General features: G+C 35.6%; 1 protein-coding gene across 2 annotated transcripts in view; it reads left to right on the top strand.

Moving 5' to 3' along the window:
- LOC133518487 (dual specificity tyrosine-phosphorylation-regulated kinase 2) overlaps positions 1-25,979 on the top strand; it is a 136,311-nt gene that overhangs the window by 1,342 nt on the left and 108,990 nt on the right. The window contains exon 1 of one of the 2 annotated variants that reach the window (XM_061852203.1): positions 4,368-5,138. The exons of the other annotated variant lie outside the window; for it this stretch is intronic. The gene's annotated coding sequence lies outside the window, so the exon portion shown is untranslated. Of the gene's footprint in view, positions 1-4,367; positions 5,139-25,979 lie in introns of those variants that run through there. 2 annotated transcript variants of the gene reach the window in all.

A 25,979-nucleotide genomic window follows, 5' to 3' on the forward strand; every position in this document is an offset into this window, starting at 1 on the left:
CTGTAGTCGCTCACGAAAGATTGTCAAGACAAATGCAATTTTGATAAGTCAAAAAAATCAAGTAGAATGGAACTGGAGACCTTTTATAGACATTTTATAGACGTAGAAAGTGACGTTTCTTCAACCAATAACATTACTGTTGACACTGACACTTCGGTATCGTATCGCTGTGACATCTTATAACTATAAGCATTGTTCGTCGTATCGACCCGATTCCAACTTTAAGATACGTCAAACATTTGATAAAGATACCATATGAATTAGATATGTCAGATTCGAAAGAGACGTTTCTTCAAACAAAAACGTCACTTGACACTGACATATCCAATCCATATCGTATCTTTAGGTAATCTTAAGTTTCGAATCGGACCGTAGCCGTAGCCGAATGGGTACCTGCGTAATTTTGTAGCGTAGCTGTCTGTAGCAAGGCCTACGCATCTGCTACGCTTTATCGTAGCAACGATGCGTCTACGAGATGTTGTGCCTGTGCTTGAATCCCAAGGATTGTTACTCGCATTCACTGCCAGCGAGAGCTGTAGGGCTAAGATGGTCGGCTCTTTATCATTTGACACCATGCCTGTCACGTTGTAACAAGTAAGCGCAAAAGTGACAGGCATAGTGACAAATGATAAAAATGGAACCATGCTGCCACCGCTGGGTCAAAATTCTTATCGTTGTCTTGCTTATGAGTCTTATGACCACTCTGTCAAGTTTGTATCTATGTATTCTATCAAATATATAAATAAAATCGAGTGCTATTGTATGTCTTTGTAGCTGTAGATTATATTTTACATGATAAAACCTTAATTTCATCTCATACAAAAAGCTTTGTGACCACTCCGTCACATTTTTGGGGACAAAAAACAATACATTTAAAGAATTTTTTCCCACGTAAAATTTTTACGACTATGAAATGTCCATGATTCGTGAATTGTGTGTTTTTAATCTGTTCCGTTAAAGGGATAGATACTTATAGTAATATTACCAGGCACGATAGGAATATTCCTGTAAACCCTGACCTTTTCCGTCCGATGTCTTGTTCTAATTTTAGACGTAATTGATGGATGGTCTCAATACTCTTAATCACGTCGGTCCTTGATCGAAACGGGAATTTTGGAAACTATGTTATTTATTTATTTATTTAATCTTTATTGCACAAAAGAAAACCTTATAGTACAAAAGGCGGACTTAATGCCATGACGCATTCTCTACCAGTCAACCTTTTACTTTTATGTTGAAACATTGTTATTCCCCGGTGTTACCACTGGTAACAACTTGGCGGTATCAGCTGGGGATAACCTTTTTACGGGTAAGAAAAAGAGAATGTCATATTTATCTGACAGAATAATTTATATATTTGAAAAATCAGACCTAAGTGAAACTAAATTGGTTCACCACACCAACGCAAAGGATTTACTAGTTCCTCGTAACTGTAAAACATTACAATTCAAATTCAAATTTGCCATTAAAAATCATCACTTAAAAGTCAATTCCGCCACCGTTCGGGAACCATCTCCTAAAAGCCCTCTATATACTACGTCGGTTTATCCGCAAGCATGGCAAAGTAATTTGTTGCAAATTTTGAGTTGTTACCTCATGCATGTTAGGTGGCGGAATTGACTTTTAAGTGATGATTTTTAATGGCAAATGTTTAATAGCGCTCATTTAATTTGATTTGTAATGTTTTACAGTTACGAGGAACTAGTAAATCCTTTGCGTTGGTGTGGTGAACCAATTTAGTTTCACTTAGGTCTGATTTTTCAAATATCAGACAAAGTTATTCTGTCAGATACATATGACATTCTCTTTTTCTTATTGCATGTGAAATAAAGGGAGCGTGCTATATGCATATACATTGTACATTGTATATACATTGTATTTTATTTTTCTTATTTAATGCATGTTAATTATAAGATGTAATATTTTGAAAAGATGTGTCCCGCCGAGTTTCTTGCCCTATTGGGATACCCTCCTCCAATTGAGGGGGGATTTAAATCTTCTCGGGTCAGAGGTGTAGGGATAGAGCCGGTGTAGCTTTATTTGATGTTCATAAGCACATTGTAATATGCCTACTTGAATAATAAACTATCTTTATCTCTTTATCTTTATCTCATGTATATCTGACAGATAACTTTATCTAATATTAGAAAAATCAGACCTTAGTAGCAATGTTTGTTTAAGCTTTGAAACCTTCGCAAGGCTCATGATTTCACTATTCGAACCACTCGTTACAGTCGCTTGTGGTTCAATTTCAAGTTCGCTTGCTCGGATATCAATATTAGAACAGTTAAACAAAAGCTTTGCCCCCTTGTAAAATAAATGACTACTTTCTCATTGTTTTGGGCTGGGATTATTGACTCATTGTAGAATTCAATTAAACAGTGACGTGTCTTAAATGATCATTGTTTTTTAAATAAATAAATAATAAGTAGAGTAGGTATAGAGCTAATGCAGTTAAAGTACTCATAGTAATGACATATGGACTGTTGACCTCTATTCACAAGCGTTTTAGCTCGCTTTAATTTGAGCCTTAGCTCAGTAAGCAGTGTGTGCCATTGCAGGTCAGACTTAGCTGGTCCGTTCTGTCGATCTTTTCACGAGCGTTTGCCTTAAACCACTATTGCTTGAGCCATAGATCAGTTAGAAGTATGCAGGATCGGAGTCAGACTTAGCTGGTCTGTGAAGTGGCGGGTAGTGAATGCCCGTAGTCAGCTTTTAGGTATGGCGTGGAGCCTAAGTATCTGCTGCGGTAAATGAAAAGTCAGAAGCGATTAGCAAAAATCTATGAAAACATACCTTTTTTTATTTTTATTTTATAACATTAGTCTGAAGCATTGTTTTGTTAGGTAGTTCTAGAGATGTAGAACAAAATATGAAATGAATGAAAACATAACGCCCGTGTAGCCGTGTACGTACGTAACATTGCCTTTATACTTGAAAAAAAAAGAACCATTTCAATAATCGGTTGAAGATTGACTTCGGCATCGTTTTTGCTTTTAAGTATATTTTACTTCTCTAGAAGAGGAATATGTGTTTTTAATTACTTTTTATTTGAAAGGCCATACTCCTCCTTACATTTGGTAAGATTGTCACAGGATTGGAGAGAATTTTTCAAATATTATAGGCATAGGCTTCACCCCTGTCTCACAAACCTTGTGTATCTTGTAAAATAAAGACTTGGTTTATTTTTTTAGTTTCCCAACATTTGGCGAAGCAAAACTTCGAGATTATGCCATAATCTTATGGTTTTTTTAACCTATGGGCCAAAATTAATGTACCCTGTACATATAAAGTCTGAAGGTACAAGGCACACATGGACGTACAATTTCCTCTCCAATATATCACATACAACGCTACTGTCATTATCGCTATCTCCAAGATAGCCCAATTGCTTGTGACTTGTACTTATACCCAGTTACAGCAAAGGTCACATCGTGAAGGCTCTATTAAGTCTTATGACAATGTAATACGGTTGAAATTGCAGTGAGCGCTTGAGATAAAAGTGCGCGGAGAGATGCGCGCGCAGGTTTGCGGCTGGGCTAAGGATGGGCGTTGACGATAGTAATAACATTTAAAACATAAGTTGTAATTTTTTTTTAATTAAATGGTGGTACATAGATTAGTAAATTGTTATTTTAACATTTATAACATAACCTTACAATATTGTAAGGAATGGGAATAGTGGGGGTCCCATGATATTATAACTCAAGATAGGTTATAGGCGTTTCAATTACAATTGTTTGTAAGAAATCGCACTCGCACTATAAATATAGCTATAAATCAAGTAAGCAATAACTTACTTAACAATGTTGGAGGGTAGAATAAGTTTTCTGCCAACAAACTGCTCTGCAGTTTGGCAGATAAGTGATCATAGCCGATGTAATTTCTCTTTTATAAATAAAAAAAATAAAAAAAACATTGAAGCGCTTATCTTGTGACAAATTGTAACAGTTGCCTTTAGTTGCGTCTAGGCAAGCAAGAAATGTGCACCTGTTAACCAGGGGTCTCTATTGTTTCCCATAAAGTTGTAAGTCATGTATTGTTTGTCCGCATTTTCGTTAGTCATAATTTGGTTTTTCTCAGAAACACGTTACTTTTCAGGATTGCCATAAAACAAATCTGACCTAACCTAACCTATCTATAGGAAAACCTAACGAAAGTCCTGAAAAGTTAATAGTTTCAGAGTTATGATTATGACTAATGATAATCTGACAATCATCACATTATGACTCTTAATAATTATGTCAAACAAAGGAATCCGGTTAACGAGCTCCCGTTCACCGAAAGAGAAAGAGACAAGCTTATGATATTGGTATAGAAATAAATGTGGAAGTATTTATTGTGCTTTTCAAGTACGAGTATAACCTATCTATAGTTATATAATATGTTTGGGGGTGTCCGGAAAATTCCTGAAGCATTTACCGTGAGGTACAAGTTTTGAACTTGATTTATTTTTATTTGTGTAGTATAAGTGTTTTATAATTAATACTTAAACTTTACCTACTGGAAGTAACCTATATTATTAAGATTTTTGAAATAATTACTTAATTTGATTTATTTGAATTTAAATTCTGGAGTCATCAAACTGGTGACATTCTGTCAAGCACCAAATGTCAAATATAAAATAAGTCTGATTGTGAAATTAAATTAAATTTGGTTGTTATTTTACTACCGACAAGAACTTTTACGTAGCAGTTCGATGACATTTAAAGCCTAACCAATAATATATAATCACGCGCCATGTTGCGGAATTTTACTGGAACTAATTTTTCACACACATGAGAATAACAGCGCCCTCTTGACAATGATCATATATTACTGGTCGGGATTTACTACATTACGAACACACACACTACATAACGAATGCAAACTGATGCTGGTACCTGTACAACCTTTCAATGAGGCTTAAAACATTTGGCAAAAAAGTCTAACTGACATTTATCCAAAAATCGTTATAAACTTAAATGCAGCCTAGAAAGCGAATCCCAGCCCTATTCAGTCTCCCGCTCAACAGCCATGGGACCGCACGCCCGCTGAACACAACACAAACCATAGAAAATAACAAAATAAACTAAATATCAGTGAAATGTGTCAGTGAGTGTGTCAAGATGGGAGTAGACAGCTTACCCCCGCCGACCGTATGTATCTTTTATGTCATAAATCTGCATGATTTAGCATAAGATCTGCTATTCAGCATTGCAGTTTTTGTCTTCACACGAAAGCATTAATTATGTAGATGCTGTTATATATAACGTGTAAATCGTGTAGTATATATAAAGTATAGATTCATTTTTTCATCTTCCTACCTAGTACTGCGACAGTTAATATCTATTATAATACATACACCGTGCGTTGGTGAAACCCGACAGATTTTAAATACGCATTCCTGAGATCATAAATGCGCAATAAGACATTTTTTTTTTTGCCGAAAAAACATTTTTTTTTCTGCGTTTTTTTATATTTATTGTTTTCTGCACACGACATTTTTTTTTACACATTGGCGAATACAAAACATTAAATCGAATAAATAACATTTCATTCATTGTAATTGGAGGTACTACCATATAGACAACATTTGCACCAAATTAGAAAAATTTACATATGCCTTAAGACAACTAAACCGGGTTGCTGGTGAAAAAGTTGCCCTAACAGCATACCATGGTTATGTTGCATCTCAATTACGGGATGGTCTAATAATTTGGGGTAATGCGAGCTATATAGGGCAAGTGTTCTTAGTTCAAAAGAAATGTGTGAGAGCCATAAGTGGGAAAGGACGTCTGGAACCATGTAGGCCATTGTTTAAAAAATTTAACCTTTTGACCCTCACTGGACTATACATTTTTGAAATCGCAATATTTGTATACACAAATTCTCACATATATACAACGGTTAGTACACACCCTAAGCTCCGACCAAGAGATCCTACAAAATTAGTTATGCCGAGATGTAGAAGCGCGTTACAGAGGAAAAATTGTCACTCTATGTCAATAAAAATATTTAACAATTTACCTCTCGTAATAAGACAACAACCATCGATAACCCAGTTTAGGCGGCATCTATTTACATGGTTAAAAGAAAAATGTTTTTATACAATGAATGAATTTTTAGAATCTGATAACGAAGAATAAAATGTAATCCTTATTTACTTATGATATTTAACATGAACAATATGATTGAAAGTTTGTAAGTACTTATACTAAATATAGTTGTTAGTGTGTATAAAAAATTTTTGCACGCTTATTATTAGCTAAGTGTGTGATCTAATTTTACATATGTAAAGATGACCATTAATGTTTACCACACTTAATGCAAATATATATATATATATATATATATACAGATTTCAGAGGTGTATTCTTGACCGTATTTAGAGACTAAAATGTCATACAAAGTTTTCTGAAATCGGTCTAATGTTAGAGATAATGTATTTTTTTGTAAAAAATTGTGTCTGTAATAATTTGGTGAAAAACTGCGATGCTGCCACTGTGTGACTTGGTTTACACATACCTGCCAACAGACATTAATTTAAGTGATTAAGTGGCAGCATCGCAGTTTTTCACCAAATTATTACAGACACAATTTTTTACAAAAAAATACATTATCTCTAACATTAGACCGATTTCAGAAAACTTTGTATGACATTTTAGTCTCTAAATACGGTCAAGAATACACCTCTGAAATCTGTTTGGGTTTAATTGCCATGTAGGTTCAGTAATTTTGAGTAAGATTTCTTGAAATATAGGATGGAATAAGAACAATTTTTTTTCTATGTATGGACTTGAAATAAGTACATTATTCTATTCATGCGAGTATGTGTCGTGTCGTACCTGAGAAATAGATAGGTACATATAGACACATTACATTTAGCACGTTATATATTGCAACAAAATTATATTATATAATATGTAATCACATTTTATTTACATATTTATGACAGACACTTTTTTTATAAATCATTCACTAAAGTCTTTTATAGACTACACAGAGTTTTTCTCCAATAAATTCTTGATATTGTTTTTAAAGTCCTTCTGTATTAGCATTTTATTGGCCCGATTCGAAGAATGATTAAGACACCTATAAGATCTTGGAAAGATCTTTAAAAGATCGATAACTAAACGACATGTCAAAATTGACGTTTATTTCGATTCCGCTGTGATCCCAATAAGATCTATCTACGATATTTCTAACGTCAAAGTGACATTGGTTGCCCGAATCGAGCTGCTTCTGTCAATTATACGACATACAAACGATATCTTATGAGAACTTATCTAAACAAGAACTTCTTCTCTTCTCTCTTCTTCGCATCGGGCCGTATATTTTTATATTAAAGATTCTTTATTTTATATTAAAGTTTAAGGTCTTTTAGAGTATTGTAATCCACAAGATTGTCGCCATGTCGCTTACCAAACGCCGCTTTTAGAATAATTCAGAAGTAGACGACAAACGTTAAATACAGTCAGCTACAGAAGATGGTTGATCGCTCTGCGTACAAACTTCTATGCAGAGGGGTTATTTATCTCTGTATCTGCCTGAATTTATAAACGTATTTGACGTGTTAGGATCTACACATAAATTATTGGGGGCACATGATTGGTAATTTTTTTATGGTGGACTACAGCGTTTCGAAAAACATTGGTACGAACCGGGGTTTGAACACTTTGAAGCCGCGACCTCCGGAGTGAAAGTCGCACGCTCTTACCGCTACGCTATCAGCGCTTGTTTTAAACGCATTAGATATCACTGAATGAAAAACGCCTCATGATTACGACTAGAATATATTCCAATTTGAAGCAGTACCCATATAAAAAAAATGATCTATTGGTACACAATAGGTCTTAACTAGAATCAAAACAAGAGCCTTTTTTTAAGTAAATCAAATATTTGTGCCAGAGGGCTCTGCTCTTCCATTGATAACAAGGTTTACCGTCATAATTAACCTATAGTGTAAATTTCATACGATAGCGTGACGAGACGTACGCTTTTGCGTTGAGTCATTTTGTATGATATTTTTGAGTTTCCAAAACGTCCCGCTTGGCGCGCTGTTCAAAATCCCATACAACCGTCACGCTATAGAATGAAATTTACACTAGGGGTTCAGAACCCCTGTTGTAAATTTATTCGATAGCGTGGCGTGACATACGCGTTTGCGTTAAGTCTATTTTTGTATGGGATTAAGAACAGCGCGCCAAGCGGGACGTTTTGGGAACTGAAAAATCTCATACAAAATGAGACTTAACGCAAACGCGAACGCTCGTCACGCTATCGAATGAAATTTACACTAGGGGTTCAGAATAGAGGCGTTGGGTGTTATCAAGGATGAGAAGCCCTTTAGGGCAATATAATACGAACGGGATATGGAAATAGGGACCTTGAGAACACATAAGCTTAAGCCGGCTTTAGGGAAAACAAGAGGATGTTATGTTAGTTTATTTATAGGCAGTAAGTATAAATAATGTAGTCGACTAATTGGAAAGGGATTTAATCATATTATATGTAATTGCCAATTTATCATTTAATGATCTATCAAAATATTTTTCATCATACTTGCTCGATAAAAGATCTTATTCCCGCGGGAGTTATGGATTGTGAGAAAAGAGCTATAATTCCCTAGGGCCCTCCCTAAGAATTATATCACTTATTCATACAAACCAAGGAGCATAAATGAGTTTACTTTTAAAATACTGAAGTTTATAATTTAGTATTTTTGTTTATGTTTAAAATTATTTAATTTGATTAATTTAACAGCTGTTTAAAATATTTTTACATAATTTTCAGTCGTGGCTGAATGCCGAATAGGTCTCTGCCTTCGATGCCTAACCTGTCAAGAAATCACAAAATGGCGGACGAATGTTTGATATGTCACCGTATTTAAGAATTATTTCGCTTAAAATTTAGCTTTTTTCTCCGCAAGTGTGATGCAAACATTGTGTGTTACTCCGGGGGTAAGAATATTACAAACTCGGGTCTTTAATTCCCTCCAGCCTGCGGCTGTGGGAATTACCACCCTCGTAATTTCACTTACCCCCCTCGTTGTACAATGTACTGTAAACATCCGCGTTTAATACAGTGGTTTTTTTTTTCCTATAATTTCAAGGGGGTGCACTCTTGAGCTTAAATTGAGTAACTTTGTCAAAGAAACTAGTATTCTAATCTACTCCATTTTTAGATAATTAAATATCAAATAAATATAAATATCATAGGACATTATTACACAAATTGGCTAAGTCCCACAGTAAGCTCAATAAGGCGTGTGTTGAGGGTACTTACACAACGATATATATAATATATAAATATTTATAAATACTTAAATACATAGAAAACACCCATGACTCAGGAACAAATATCCATGCTCATCAGACGAATAAATGCCCTTACCAGGATTTGAACCCGGGACCATCAGCTTCGTAGGCAGGGTCACTACCCACTAGGCCAAACCGGTCGTCAATAATTAATGTTCTAGTTTTCTCTTATAAGGCCCCTACGAGCGTGTATACTTGCCTTACTTGCAGTTCGTGTCTTATACTTATACAGACGATATTTAAAAAAGTGTTATTGAAGATTGAAGTGAATAAAATAAGTGATGTTGCACCAAAGTGTATTATTGCTATTACCTGGGAGTTGCCTATTGGAAGATTTTATAAGGTGGCCAATAATACGTTGACAAAACATGTTTAGGATGATTTTTCTTTCTTACACGTCTTTAACTAAACTCTTCTTCTTCTTTCTGATGTGCAATAAAGTTTAAAATAAATAAATCATCATCTTCCTCCCGTTGTTCAGGCATTTTGCCACGGCTCTTGGGAGCCGCGCGTCAGCGAGCGCGTCCGTGCGTAGGCACTAGCTTTTATGAAAGCGACTGCCATCTGTCCTTCCAAGATACAGGATAATCTAGGCCTTATTGGGATTAGTCCGATTTCCTCACGAAGTTTTCCTTCACCGAAAAGCGACTGGTACATAAATAAATAAAATAAAAAAGCCTTTTTATTCCTTGTACGAATTTAAAGATTACAGGTAACTTACTGGTAAATTTCAAATGATATTTTGTACATAAGTTCCGAAAAACTCATTGGTACGAGCCGGGGTTCGAACCCACGTCCTCCGGATTGCAAGTCGCACGCTCTTATAGCCTTTAACAAAACTACAATCATTTAACTAAACAAAATGTACTTATTTTGACGCCCTACCACTGGTAATAATAGAATGCCCTCTGCGCTAAGTCAGCGATCTAATTACAGAGTCCAGGAAAAACCCGTCATTCAAGGGTCACCTAATTACTGTTCTCGTAGCTCGCAGACGTGCTACGGCGTAGACCAGCTACGAGAGTTGTAGGCATACAATAAAAGATCAAGAAAATTTAAAAATATTTATCAGTCCAAGTCGTTATCTTGCCTCTCGCGCCAATACATGTACGGACTACTTTCTCGTCAAATGAATGAAGGAGAATTTTTATTGATTGATTATGTCAGAAGTTTATTTTCTTTTTTACGCCTATATTACGCTACGCCTGTCGTAATGACGACAGAAATCTCATACGCTACGCTACGACGACGCTTCGCGAGCGGCCTTGTTTGAAGTTGTACGTGCTCGTAGCGCTCTAGTTATACGCGCGTATTACGATACGCTTACGCGTCTCTTACGCTTACGCTCCGTGTGCTGAGGGCCTTTGATGTCAGTGTACGTCCGAATTTGCCTGTATGTCAGCTACAATTGAAGTGCGACCCGTAGAGTACAGCCGAACAGATATACGAAAGCGTTTTACCCAAGCTAAAACTTCGCTTCGCGCTCGCTGGGTCAATAAATCTAAAGTTAATTGACCGAAACTTAATATTTACAGGTAAAATATATTTAATAATTTATAAGAAGCGAGAGGGATTTCTGCTTGATATTCAAAATGGCGAAGTCGTTTTAAGAATATATTTTTTGCTCATTAATGTTGTTTAAAGTGTGATATTGATAGTTTATTATTCAGTGATCTAACGTGGAAGTGTGCAGTTAGTGAAGAAATAAATCTTAAAACGCATTTAACCATTTCAACCGGCATTTTATCGTGGCTATATGTAAAGTCCAGGGTGCGTAGATAAGATGCCAATCATTAACACTCCGTAACGATCGAAACGCAACTATCTCTGTCACACTAACATGGAAGAGTGATAGAGAGAGAGATAAAAACGCTACGCTACTGAGCGTGAACGATTGGCTTGTATACGCACCCAAATATCACTTTATTAAAAGCAAATAATGAACAACTGAACAAGGGCAATTTCATAAATTTGATGGAAGCCATTTTTAAAAGAAGAAGTCTTCTTCTTTAAGAAAAAAAAAAACCTATACCTGACGCGGCCATTGATAATCCCTATGACAGTTCATTTTTGTATGGAGTAACTGTCAATGACAAATGTTTTTGGACTTATTTTGGTACTTAAACACTTTTTTATTTAGAAATATAACAATTAGGTAATAAAAATACTAAAACCTATTTCTACAATTATTCTTTAAATTATGTCTGTGGGACTACAACTTTAGATAAAAATAAATAAACCCCTTTTAGGAAAATAAAACGAAATGTAGTTTTATTGACAATTAAAAGTTATTATCATACATATGACATCTAACACCAAAAACATAATTGGCTTAGCGGCCTGCGTTCGCAGGCGGAGGTAAGACAACCAAATAGGTTCGCCACATGACTATCCAAAAGCGAATTCGAGGAACTGTCATAAGGATCATTATTCGCCGCGTCAAGTACCTATATATGTATAGCCTTAGACCGTCCGCTAGCTGGTGCGGGTGCACGAACGCGGGTGCCTTTGTAGGTAAAATCAGTCACACGTGTCCGCGCCATTTAGCGTTGCTCCTACTATTTTTTTCGTTAACTCACTCACCCGCTCCGTGCAACCGCACCAGCTAGCGGACGCCCCAAAGGCTGCGGAGAGGCAATTTCTACTACGGGAGGAATTACGATTAAACACTCAACTTGTGCTTCTATAAATAGACGCTGCTTAATTGAGATGCTCACAGAAAACCTTTTTATCTACTAGATAGGGCAGGGGGCCTAGCCAAGGTGATAATTATTTGCTGAAATTTAACCGAATCGCTATTCTCACTCTATCACTTTTCTATGTACGAGTATATTAGTGCGATAGAGATAGCATTTCGTTTCTCTGCGAGTGATTGTCATGCCTAAGTGTAAGGCCTGAGTGGACGCTCGAGTTGTGCGTGCAGCGGGGCGGCGCTTGCGGCGTGCATGGTTAAAACGTAGTGATTATATGCTCTTTGGGCCACCTCATTGTTTCATATTTGTCTATTGCAAAATTTATCTAGTGACCTATGTAGATTGATTTTACATAGGTCATCTCCAGATCCCCAAGAGACTCAGCGAAAGCCTGACTGACTGTGTCAGATTTTGACTGTCCTTGCAACGGGTCTTTATGGAATAAAGACTTGATTCTTGAAACAAACCTGATCGACTGATACAATTAATAAAAACTTGTTAACTATTGAAAGGGCTTGCTCCATCTCGTTGATTCTACGATCTGTGGTATTGACACCAAACTTGTGGGCGTATAAATAGACACCGCACAGGATACCGCAGCTGAGTAGACAGGTTTTAATTACGGTGACATTTATACTTGAGAGGTGTCGGGTCTTAACGTAGGCTATTTATATCGTTAGGCGTCGGTAACAGTCGGTAACTAGGTGCCTACCTATAGTAGGTAGAGGGACTGCAAATATATAAGCGTTGGAACAAATTATGTACGATTTACGTGTTCTAAGTTTAGATTTATCTTCCCATTATTATTAGGAATTCGCACCTATTTGTACCGATGAATAGCGTAGTAATTTTTTGATATAAACTCAAATTTGATAACGATAAAGAATGAAAAATAATGCGTACTAATAAGAAACAAACTGACTAGGGCCTCTATTTTTTGAAGTATTATTTTTGTCAAGTTTAAGTTTATTTTTTAAATTGAAATAAATGTCACATATTAAACTTTTTCTTTCGTATATTCTATTTCAGTATATAATTTATATATCATAGTGGGACTACTTTAAAACACAAAATAAAATATTTGATAAGTAAAAATAATATGATTTGTTTAATTTTTTTTATTTCCTAACTCCCTAAATTAGATTATAAGCTTTATACTTAAGAGTCTCACGAACTCTCCGCCAAAAAACCGCCATACTACGCATTCATTTTAAAACGACACCCTGAGTTGAAATTTGAAATGAACATTTAGTTAACGGCACCAATCATGGAACATATAAAGAAAATTTGGAGTGTTTTTGATATTTCACCGACACCTGTAATTAAATAATAAAGTACTTAACTACCAACACAGAAATAATTTTATTAGGTATAAGAAATAACAACAAAATGCTAGAACAAGGCTAGGCAAATAAAATCAATAAATGTTAAACAACTTTCTGCTATTTCATTAATACTAGAAAAGGTAAACGGTAAATAAAATGAGAAAGCAAAGGGCAAAGGTCTTAATAAATGATTTTCCTGTCAGCGGCACGTTCGTAAAATATTATTTTAGTAGGTATCCATATGTGAATATACAACACATTTTTTGGGATTAGTTGCCAAGCGGACCCCAGGCTCCCATGAGCCTTGGCAAAATGCCGGGACAACGCAATGAAAATGATGAGAAGAATAAAAACAAGCCAATTAGAACGAACGCTGAGATCAGAATGATATTTGAATCATGTTATTTAGTTATCGTGCATCTCGCTTGTACTTGTCCGTACATGTATTGGCGCAGGCGAAACGCACAATAAGACGATAACTAAAAAACATGATGCAAATGTTATTCTAATGTCATTGTACTATCGACTTGGCCTAAAAGACGACGTTCGTGACGTACACAAAACATGTAAGAATATGTGCAGACAACAAGAACAGAAAAACGTGTAGAAATTCAATATAAAAAAACCTCTTGAATAAAGTTATATAATTATTGCCTAAGTCTATATTCTCAGTAAACGTTTGGAATACAGGATGCTTACAATTATGAATCGAATCTCATTTTTCAGATCAGATTGACGAACGAGATCTCAGAGCTAAATCGAATATACAAGAGCTTGACTTTATTACTTTGCGCCGATGTGGGCGATTTCAGATTAACGAAAATCGCTTGGACTGTGACAATTTTGCTAATATCATCCTTTTATTGTGAATAAGAAAGTTTGTATGTTGGAATGATTGGATTTATTTATATTTGGACTTTTAGACGTTTTGCTCTACCTACATACAAACAGCTGAACGGAATTTAAAAATTTTGGCACACAGGTAATCTATAAGACATAGAATTTGTGTAAGCCCTCTGTTGGTTATTAAAGCAGTAACCATCATAAAACTAAAAGTATTCTAAACGAAACGAGTGCCTTATTTTAAATGTCAACCACTAAATAAGGAATATATTTATTAAGATTGATGAAATACTTAGTTGTTTGTGTGAATAGATAATAAGATCTAGGTATGTTTTGTGAAAAGTTAAAATTGGCCAGGTTATTTGAGTCAAAAATTTTTTCGTTGTATTGTTTTTTACCCGCAAAAAAATGTGACGGAATGGAGGTTTTTTATGAGGTACAATTTTGTTTTTAATATTTCTTATGTATAATATAATCTACAGCTAGAAAGATATACAATGGTACTAGACTTTTTTTATTAATTTGATAGGAGACATATATACAAGCGTGACAGAGTGGTTAGAAACGAGACTAGGAAAATTATTGCGATTGCGCATCCTGTATACTATTAAAACCCAAATCAAATTAAAATAACCGACAAATCACGTGGGAAACCGGGTGGTTTGCAAATAGTTAATCCATTCAACGTTTGGTTTAAAACGCACTGTCAATACCAATAAATATGCAAATGTTGAAAATAAAGTACAGTACGTAGTGGTAATAAACAGTATATGAATATTAAACCCACACTCGTATTTTAATGCCTTATGTTTAGTTACATACAATGTTTTATCTACACACATATACGGCCATTCGAACTTTAGGATACGTCAAATTTTAACAGCTAAATATACGATATGGGTTAGATGTGTCAGTGTCAAAAGTGACGTTTCTCTAAACAAAAACGTCACTTGACACTGATATATCTAAAGCCCGATCAGAATATATGATCATTGTGAAGAGGGCGCTGTTATTCTCATGTATAGGGTGACAGTTCAGTTTAGTATGAAAAATTTAGTTCCATTCAAATTCCGCAATATGGCGCGTGATCATATATTACTGGTTAGGCTTTAATCCATATCGTATCTTTGTATGAGAAGCGGTGGCGGCCTAGTGGGTATGACGTCCCACTTTCAATCCGGAGGTTGCGGGTTCAAATCCTGGCTCGTACCAATGAGTTTTATGGAACTTATGTACGGAATATCATTTGATATTCACTACTAGATTTTCGGTGAAGAAAAACATCGTGAGGAAACCTGCAGACGAAGAAATTCAAAGGTGTATGTGAAGTTCCCAACCCGCATTGGGCCAGCGTGGGGACTATAGTCCAAGCCCCCTTGCGCATGGGAGGAGGCCTGTGCCCAGCAGTAGGACGTATATAGGCTGAATTATTATATTATTTACCATATCTTTAGGAAAGTATGATATCTATTTCATTTTATAGCCATATTCAAATTAACTTTATAATGGGATGACCTTTTACTGCGTACATTTTCATATACGATAATACATAATATATGATTCTAAATACTCGTATCATCAAAGGTTACACATGTCTCCACGTGCCCCACCTACATTTGTAAAGGACAATCGTTTTATTACCCGCCTGTCAAAGATGGCACTTGGAAGGTATGGAAGGTAGAGGCAAGGAACAGAATCTCCTTAAGCAGAACTGTTGCAAGTGTCCAGCTGTCAGCTATAAATAATAGTTCCAAATCTCTCCAGAGTAGCGCTAGAGTAGCTAAAAACCTAGGCGTTATTGACGGAGTGAAGTGCGCTGTCTCTGATTAAAAAAAATCCTCAAGTATTCTAGGTATTGTAGCGCCACCTATTTAAGGTTTTTTGTCGGACACTTTTTGGTATATGGAGATTCTGTTCCTTGCCTCTACCTTCTATATTGGAAGGGTTATGTATGTTGAGTGAAGTCAGTGGGGCGACACTTCTCCTTTCCGCTTTTGCCGGCTCCGTTCGACTTAGCATTGCTCTGAGCACACAGATAAGATAATGATTTGAATTTTGATAACCCTAAATGGCCGAAAGGGATAGTGCCATACATTAGAAAGGGACAGCATCATTTGTGCCTGAATCGCTGTCAAACTTCGGTTTTGTAGGAAGTAACGTTTCTGTACGGTAGTATATTATAGTACAATGTTATATTGCATAACATAGGCATTATAGCGATTGGTCTGGCCTAGTGGGTAGTAGTCCTGCCTATGAAGCCGATGGTTCTGGTTTCAAATCCCGGTAAATTTATGAAATAATTTCCTATAATATTCATTGATTTATTATTTATAGGTATCTTCTTGTTTGACGACCGGTTTGGCCTAGTACAGGGGTTCCCAAAGTGTGCGCCGCGGCGCCCTGGTGCGCCGTAGAAAGTAAAGAGGGGCGCCGTGAGTTCTATCATTATCCGAAACCACAAATATTCGCGGGTACCTATTTGAGCGCTAGCATCGGTAAATAATATAGCGTCGTGTCACTCTTTTTCGACCGTGATTTTAAATTTACAAGGGCGCCGTAGTAAAATACTAAACTTGTAACTGCGCCGCATGTTGAAAAAGATTGGGAACCCCTGGCCTAGTAGGTAGTGACCCTGCCTACGAACTGATGGTCCCGGGTTCAAATCCCGGTAAGGGCATTTATTCGTGTGATGAGCATGGATATTTCTATGTATTTAATAAGTATTTATAAATATTTATATATTAGATATATCGTTGTCTAAGTACCCTCAACATAAGCCTTATTGAGCTTACGGTGGTACTTAGTCAATTTGTGTAAGAACGTCCTATAATATTTATTTATTTGTACGGAACTGTTTGTTGCCTAAATAAACCTTTTATAAAACGTAACCTACTTACTTCGGGTAAAATAAAATGTTACCCCTTTATATGAGCTAGTAACTGGGCCCTTATTCGACATGCTAAAAGTGACGTTTCGTGTTGATTTCCATTTGATGTGAGAAATATTGTGACTTGTCGAATTGCTATTATCACCACCTGTCAGTGAACAATATCCACACTAGAGGCGGGGCGTTGTACCGGAATAGTTTTTGGAACAGGTTATTTGTAATAGACTACTTTTAGCTTGTCGAGTATTTAAAAGTACAGACTTTGATTTCTGAAATAAAACAAATATGAAACTTTTATCACCTCGTACCTCCATTCTTACCGTTACTTTAGGTAAAATAAAATTTTGTTAACAGATGGTCGTCTGGGTGTCTGTTGTATCTAAAAATAATGTAACAAAAATATGGCAAGATTCATGGCCTTCACTCAAAACGTCACCATATTTCCGACCCTTACCGAAATAATAAGTCGATATTTGTATAAATAATCCTTATTTGTAAGACGCCTAAGCACGGCAAATACGTAAACTGCCTAATGGGGGTCATACTAACGTACGTCTAAAACTGGTATTTTAGACGTACTTTTGGTACGAGTAACAGAGACGTACTTTTGGTACGCAGTCCCAGCTCTAGTCAGGATTCTAGTTGTCAAATATAAGCGTGTCGAATACGTATTAGTTAACTGTCAAATGAAATTAGATCAACGGTAGACTTTTTTGTCGATGGGTATGGCTGCCATGTTTGGATTTATGACATTTAAAAGGGGATCCTAAGGCAGAGAGCAGTTTTTTCTGTACGATTTTGATTCTTCTACTGGACGCAAGATGGAGTTAGCTGCCAAATTCCGATCAGGCTGACGCAACTAGGAAGAAAAAAGTTTTGTATGGAATTTGTTTCGCAAATCATTGCCAACGAAGAAAAAGAAAACGTCAGTGCTTTTTATTCTGTCAAGTTTACATCAAGTCTACTGTCAGCCTAATTGCTTTGTTTGTTTTGAAGGCTTCAATGTTTTGTTCGGGTATTTCGTGTAATTTCTTTATTATTTAGTGAAAAAATCGAAAATAGTCAACCGTGATCAGAGTAAAGAGCGAGTTTGTTACAATGCCAGCGAGAAAACGGTTTACTAAGTGTGAAATATGTGGCAAGCGAGCCACTCGAGAAAATCACGAAAAAAGGGATTTTATGGCGAAATTTCCCTTGGATGAAGACTGGTAAGTATTGCTTTAGATACTTTTGACCTTATTTTTTTTTGAATTGAATTGAATTGTTTATTGCATATCACAAACCAGTTATAAAGGTGTACATATTATGTGGTTAGTTTTAGTGACGTCCTGTAAGGACACAGCAACATATAAACTAATGTTAACTTAAAACTAAGAAATAATACATTTCAAATAATTTAACATTACATATTGTTAAGAATACGAGCATTACTAATCAAATTTTTCATCGAAGTAGTCTTTTACATTATAAAAGCACTTATCAGTAAGGAAGATTTTTAACTTATTTTGAAACAAATTGTAATTTTCTATGTTTTTCAACGAATTCGGAAGGTGATTATAAATTTTAATACACATAAAATGAGGACTAGATGTAACAAGTTTTAATGACGAGAAAGGCAATTCTAGTTTATTTAAATTTCGGTTGTTTCTTCTACTGTCTGTTAGTAGTGAATAAAATATTTTGGGTCAGCAGGCTATAAACACATCGAAAATTAGATATTTTACATTATTTTTCGTTGTGAACTAGGGATGTACTATAACTATCGATAACTGTAGTTTTATTTGTATATCAGTGTAAATAATTTAATTAAATATGTGAAATTTCCTTAGAACTAGCATGCAATATGACCATAATTAATTCGTCGAAGATTAATAATGCATAAATTATCTATTACTTATGCATTAATGGTCATTAGTTAACATTTTTTTTTTTATCTAGTGATTATTTAATATATTAACCTAAAATGTAAGAAAATTAATCTCTGTTTTTATGATAAATAAAGAAATATTATAGGACATTATTACACAAACTGACTTAGTACTAAAGTATGAATGGTATGTGTTGTGGGTACTTAGACAACAATATATATATATATACCCACAACACATGCCATTCATACTTTAGTACTAAGACAGTTTGTGTAATAATGTTATGTACATAGACCTAATTTATAAGTATTTATAAATACATAGAAAATACCCACGTCTCAGGAACAAATATTCATGCTCATCACACTAATAAATGCCCGTTCCAGGATTTGAACCTGGGACCATCGGCTTCATAGGCAGGGTCGCTGCCAACAAGGCCAGACCCGTTCTCATGATTAACAGACATATAAATACATAAAAAGTTAAAGCATTGATAAAGGGTTGTTGATAACTGGATGCCGAAAAACATGATTTATAGATGCATATTAGCGCGAAATAATCAGTTGATCATCTCATTAGCAAACACATGGAATATAAACTGTAGATAAAGTCATGTTTTTCCAAGGCTGTATGTTTTCAGATGCAGGCAGTGGGCCAAATTTGTTGGGAACGAAGACCTGATACATCTTTCCATAGAAAAGTTACATTTATTCAAACATGTATGTGCACATCATTATGAAAATCAAGCATTTAATAAAATAAAAAAACACGACTTAAAAACTGTATTAAAATAATTCGGGTCCACATTAAGCCCGACCAGATAGTAGTCCAATTAAGAACTATCCACTATATAACATACAACTTAAATGTGGACTCGATGCTAACCTGATTTCGAGTACAAAATTTGTAGACAGGAGCCTATGTTTCAACCCTCCCCATTTTATCGATATCGATAAGAATCGTAAGCGTGTAGCGTACTACACTATTTAAATCGCTTATGTTGGTACTATGGTTCTTTGACAGTTCTTTGTCGTACATTTTGGTAATGATTTGCGAAACAAACTGATTCCACTCGCTAGTATGGAAATCCCGTCTCTTAAAACGTAGTGATTATATGCCCTTTGACAATGACATGCAGTTGCGTCGATGTAGATCTATCATAAAAACGTACATGTGGACGCATGTGACAATTGTCCAGGATGAAAAAAATATCTTGACAATTAACATAAAGCAATACAATACCACAAAATGTCAACAAGAAAACAGATTTATTATAAAAATACAAATTATATACAAAGCTTCATTTTAAAATCAATGGTCGTGGGTTCTAACCCCGGCTCTTAACAATGTGCATCTTGTAACATGTACCGATTGCTTTTCAGTAAAGTAAAATATATTATCATGAGGAAGATGGAGTAGCCCCAATAAGGTATATTTTCCCCCCTGGGTTAGAAGGTCAGATAGTAGTGAGACAGGGAGATATAGTGAAGAATGCGGAAAAACAAGCATTTATTGTGTTGTTAGGCTAGTTTTTTTTTTTTTTTAATTTGAAAACGAGCGCAACAGCATGCTCAAAGCCCCCTGTGAGTCAGAATCTGTTAAATTTAGGCTTAAGACGAAAGAGGAGCTGAGCCCGTACACAAATTTGAGATTTTTAGGTAAAAGGTAAAAAATATCGCCGTCGCGCTGACGAGTGTGGCACCCCGTACCTAGCTAGAGACTATCCCTTGTGTGTGTACCAACAAACCAAATTTTAGACAAATATGATACGTCTTCTTCTTCTTTGTCGTTGTACTCTTTGCAGAGCGTCGTGGTCAACTGCTGATATCAGGCGCAGATGTTGCTTGCCGTACGATTTCTCGCCATTTTTCGCGGTTGGGGGCCATTCTGGCAAATGCGTTCAGCGGACCCTTCATGGCAGATTTGATTTGGTCAGTCCATCGCATAGGTGGCCTTTTGCGCGGTCTTTTTCCGTTTGCTCTACCCTGCACCACTAGACGCTCTATGGAGTCGTTGTTCCTCCTCGAGACGTGACCGAAAAAACTGAGTATGCGGGTCTTTACGAGAGTCGGAAGGCGCTGCTTGATACGGAGTTCTTTAAGGATGGAGACATTAGTCCGAAACTCGGTCCAGGATATCCCCAGCATTTTCCTCTTTCTAGGGCGTCTATCGTCTTCTCCTCTGTCTTTCGGATAGTCCAGGTCTCCGCAGCGTATAAGAATATAGGAAAAACGAGGGCCCGTACAAGCCGAACCTTCGTGGTGTTTGTGACGTTTCGGTGATAGGCTACGCTATACGTAAAAACTAGCCAACACAAATCCTTTATAATTTCAGGATTTTCTACACAGCACAGAACATGGCACCCATATAGATCTCAATTCCGTTGTCGGCGAGTCAACAACGACACATATTCTTAATATTGAACTTAATTGGCTCTTATTTCACATTTATGTTTTAAATTAATTATAGGCATAGACATACCATATCCTATTGTAAGTACAAAGTTTCAGAGCAATCTAGCTAGCCGATTTAAAATGAGAGCGAAACTACATTTGTATGGAGAACCGTATTTGCTGCGGACGCACAATGTAGCATAATCGGATTAGGACCAACCTCGAAATCTCTGTAACAGTCATGAAATTTATCATGTATATAAATTAAAGGCATGTATATATTTTTCATGCCCAAACCATTTAACATTTGGGGACCTCGAGGAATCCGAGCCATCTTGGAAAATGTGTACCATCAACACAACAGTCAACATTAAAACTTATTAAATTCTACACAAAAAAGTCCTCGATATCTTTGCGGAACAATACATCTTGTTATAGAGAATACTTGCTGAATCTAAGTTTAACGCGTAACCCTTTACGGCCGGGAAAAATATTTTGCATAGATTCATAAAAAATGCATGTGAACCGTTTTTAATTGTTATAAAATACGCGTATAAAATGTTTAAAAAAATCCTAGTGTCCTTTATCATAAAAAAAATCGCGTGCACGAAAGTGACGTTCAGGAACTATCTGGAAATGCACGAACGTGCAAATTCATTGAGTTTTCTAAAATAATATGACTTAAACGCAACTTTTTACAGAACAATGCATGTGTATGTTGCACATGCATAGCATATGAAGTAATCACTATTCAATTTAGCATAATTATCACAATTTTCTTTAAGAATCAACATCTTAACGATTAAAGAATGATTAAAAACAATAATCAACAATTGTAAAGTACTCTCAATTCAACTACATCTAAAGGAAATGCTTGAAAAAATATTTTGGCGTGTAACGAACACGTTGCATTTAATACAACAAGTAATAGCCCTGCTGAAGCAGTCTGAAGCAGTCTGAAATTGGCGGGCTCTTGGAGATTTGGTATCGTCAAATTGAAGCATCATCTGAAACATCACTCAGACGCCTCAGACATGCTTCACTACGTCGTTTTTTTTGGTGGTTTAACCAACATTTCTCAGATTTTGAAGCGAAAATCGAGTAAATCCAGTATTTCGCACCTAGGACGGCCTATGGCATCACAATCAAGCGAATATCCATAAAATGAATATTGATTCATTCACATGTAAAAAGAAAGAAAGAATTTAGTTTCAGTGTCCATCTCCTTGTTTAAAAAAAGGTATATCAACGCCTCCCATGGGTTTATTAGTTCATAACTTTTTCTGAAGCTGTAACATACACGTATGACCGAATCTTTATCTCCCATCTCTTGACAACCTTAATGCTGATCGTTCCCGAGCAGTTAGACAGTAGGAAAACATATTTATTGTCTTTCCTCCTAACTAGTGACACTGGGTCTGTCACCATCAGCAGACTCTCTTTAGGTACATCTCATCGTATTCGTCGTTGATTCTTTGATTTCGTTTTCAATTCATTCAAAAAGCGAATAAGAATTCCCTTAGGTCATCGTATAATTCCTCAATATGTGATATACTCGTATCATTATTGCACAGAATTTCAAGGATTTTTTTGCCTCCTAATGGACGCTTTAAAAAAACACAAATCTAACATTACAAAACGAAAAGTATTATAAAACTATCAAACATATGACTATTTCTTTTGATTTGATTTTCTGCGCAGAAGCCGGATAGACAAAAACTTGCAAATAGTTATGACCATCGATTTACGGGCTACGGCCGAACCCACAAATTCGTGCACTTCTTTTTTACGAGCATGTAGTTTCGCCTTAATAACTTATTGTTACTCTAATTTGTGATAAATATACACACATAACTCTTTTACTGTAATAATTAAGTATTAAATAACAAGTTTGATACCAAAATTATACAAAATTAAGAACTTACGTGTGCCACTACTCCCATCAAAAAATGCCACCATCTTCAAAGCAGTCTCGCGACGGACTGATCCTACTGACCTGCGGTATTTAGTACTGAAACGTGTCGCTAATGTCTGCAGATTCGATCGGAATAGGTCTGAGATCGAAAAGACAATTTACTTGCGGGCAGGATTTTTTAAAAGTAATTTGCAGAATTATATCGAACCGGTCGTAAAGGGTTATACACTTCCAGGGGACATTCTCTTAAAAGGAAACTCGGAGGAATATGAATTCTATTTTTAACTATACATTTGTACGTGGTCTACCCCAATATTAACATTTTACTCTACTGCGACTAAACCAGAAAGAAGGATTATGGGTGTAAGTACTGATGTTTCAGTACACCCAGTAGCTAGGTATTAGGATACTGGACGGATTTTTTTAAATGACATATCGTTATATTCCTCTTGCCATTCACAACCTACTTTTACTTGTTCTATTAAAGAAAAATCAATACAGCCGCCTTGAGAGGACTCCGAATATTAAATCATATTTTTTCTTCTAGCGCCTAAACTATTGAGCGGAGTACAGTAAAACAGACATCAGTAGATCCACAGTTAGTATACAAGTGCTATGCAATACAAAGTTACTAAAATTAACGGAAGAAAAAAGTTTAGGGCTGAATAATACGTCATTTAAAAAATCCGTCCAGTATTCTAAGCTACAGACTGTCCTGAATCCTCAGTACTTATACCCATAACCCTACTTTCTGGTTAAGTTGCATTCAAGTAAAATATTGATATTGGGGTAGATTATATACAAATGTATAGTTAAAAGTGGAATTTTTATTCTTCCAAGTTTCCTATTAAGAGAATATCCCATGAAAGGGTATAAGGGCTAAATCTGGGTTTAGCAAGTATTTTTTAAAGCAAGATCATTTTTTTTCGCAAAGATGTCTAAAACTATTTTATGTAGAATTTTATAAGCTTGAATGTTGCCTTACACGATTATTGAATAAAGCACGTAGATTTAGAGTAAAACGCGAATTTCTCCTGGATGGTCCACATTTTCCAAGATGGCTGCGGTTCCTCAAGGTCCCCAAATGTCAAATGGTGTGGGCATGAAAAAGGGGCCTTTAACGTATATACATACCAAATTTCATGACTGTTCAGACATTTCGAGTTTGGTCCTAATCCGACTATGCTAATGCCACTATGTACGTAAACTGTAACTGTACTGCGGACTCAACCTTCACGTTATAATTTTTTAAGTATTAACGTTGACATAGTAACGAAAATAATAAACACGTCAATTGAAGTAAACAATATTATTATATGCAAGAAAATTTTGCAAAATAGGTACATTAATGATTAATATGTAAAACACCATTAATTATTGAATTAAAATTATGATTTTGTGTTAAAAAATATGAGACTAATGATACAGCCCGATTACACGGGCTACATATTAAAAATGATTATCATGGAAACAGTAAATATACACAGGTGAACAAAGTTATAGTAAAATAGGTGCATAATTTCAGAGCTTGCCTGGCCCACCTGTACCACCTACCATGACCACGGCCGTCTCCTACTATTATTTTTTTCTAATACCTATGGCCTTACTAGCGAACAGTACTCCATGTTCTTAATCCAGAATTTAAACCCTTAACTACATATTTGTGGCACTTGGGGTTGAATTTGAAACTCTAGGGCACTAGCGTGGCTCTATGAGAGCGCCTTATATAGGCTTCTGGTGACCAGAGGATCAGCATTGTTAACCAGCGCGGAAATGCACCCAGCCTTCTGAGCACCCTACCGAGCGACCAGAATATAGGGCAAATATTTTATGTATACGTTTTTGACTTAAGTGTTTTTATCATGTTTTATATTTAAACTTACAGATGTCGAACTACCAGCAAAGTTTTTGAAGAGGTGTAGTTTTTATATTTCCTGGTACCAAACTGATACAGGAAATTGGAACATCAGTAAATAATCTACACCGAAGACAATGAAATATAGTCACATAATACTTTAATGTTATATTTTATTAAAGAAATCGGTAAAAAATGTGTTAACTGAAAAAGATAATTTTTATTTTATTTGTAGTTGAATAACAAAATATGTATTTAATCTCCTTTTAACATAGGAATTCTCTTTGTGTAGGTACATATAAATAATAGGTACTTAGGTCTTGGTAAGTAATATAGACAGTACAGTAGGTCTTATCTTAATAATTTGAGATCTCATACATGCCTTCCGATATATCTGATGGCGACTGTACATACAATGGGGTCGCGTATACGAGTACAAAGAACATTAAAATAGTTGTTGATAGACCAAGTGAGCGAGCTACTACGGTACCTATCTTTATATCAATTTTATGCGTTATGTAATAGCACAATACAGAAAAAAGTTTTGACAAATGTAGTATTATTTTTATAGTAATAAAGGTTATTCATGAACCATCTCGTAATTTAAAAAAAACGGACTTTATCTCTAAATCATATGCCTTATATTTACAGATGTGTTAGGTTACAACTTGGTTCGTGAACGTGGTTTAGAAGCAACTTGAGACTGGGTGCGGAGTAAATTGCATCAATTTTTTTTACAATTTTGAGCGTTTATAGGAGAATATGTGGAGCGAGAATTATTCGACGTGTAGGTGTGGGTTCAACAAAAAGATCGCATGTCAATAGTTCTTTATTTTCGTTAAAATTCAATTAATAATCGCCTTTATCGACCATCAACTGTGTGGTCACTTTTTAATTGATT

This window comes from Cydia pomonella, chromosome 5 (assembly GCF_033807575.1).
Source record: "Cydia pomonella isolate Wapato2018A chromosome 5, ilCydPomo1, whole genome shotgun sequence".
Classification (NCBI taxonomy): Eukaryota; Metazoa; Arthropoda; class Insecta; order Lepidoptera; family Tortricidae; genus Cydia; species Cydia pomonella.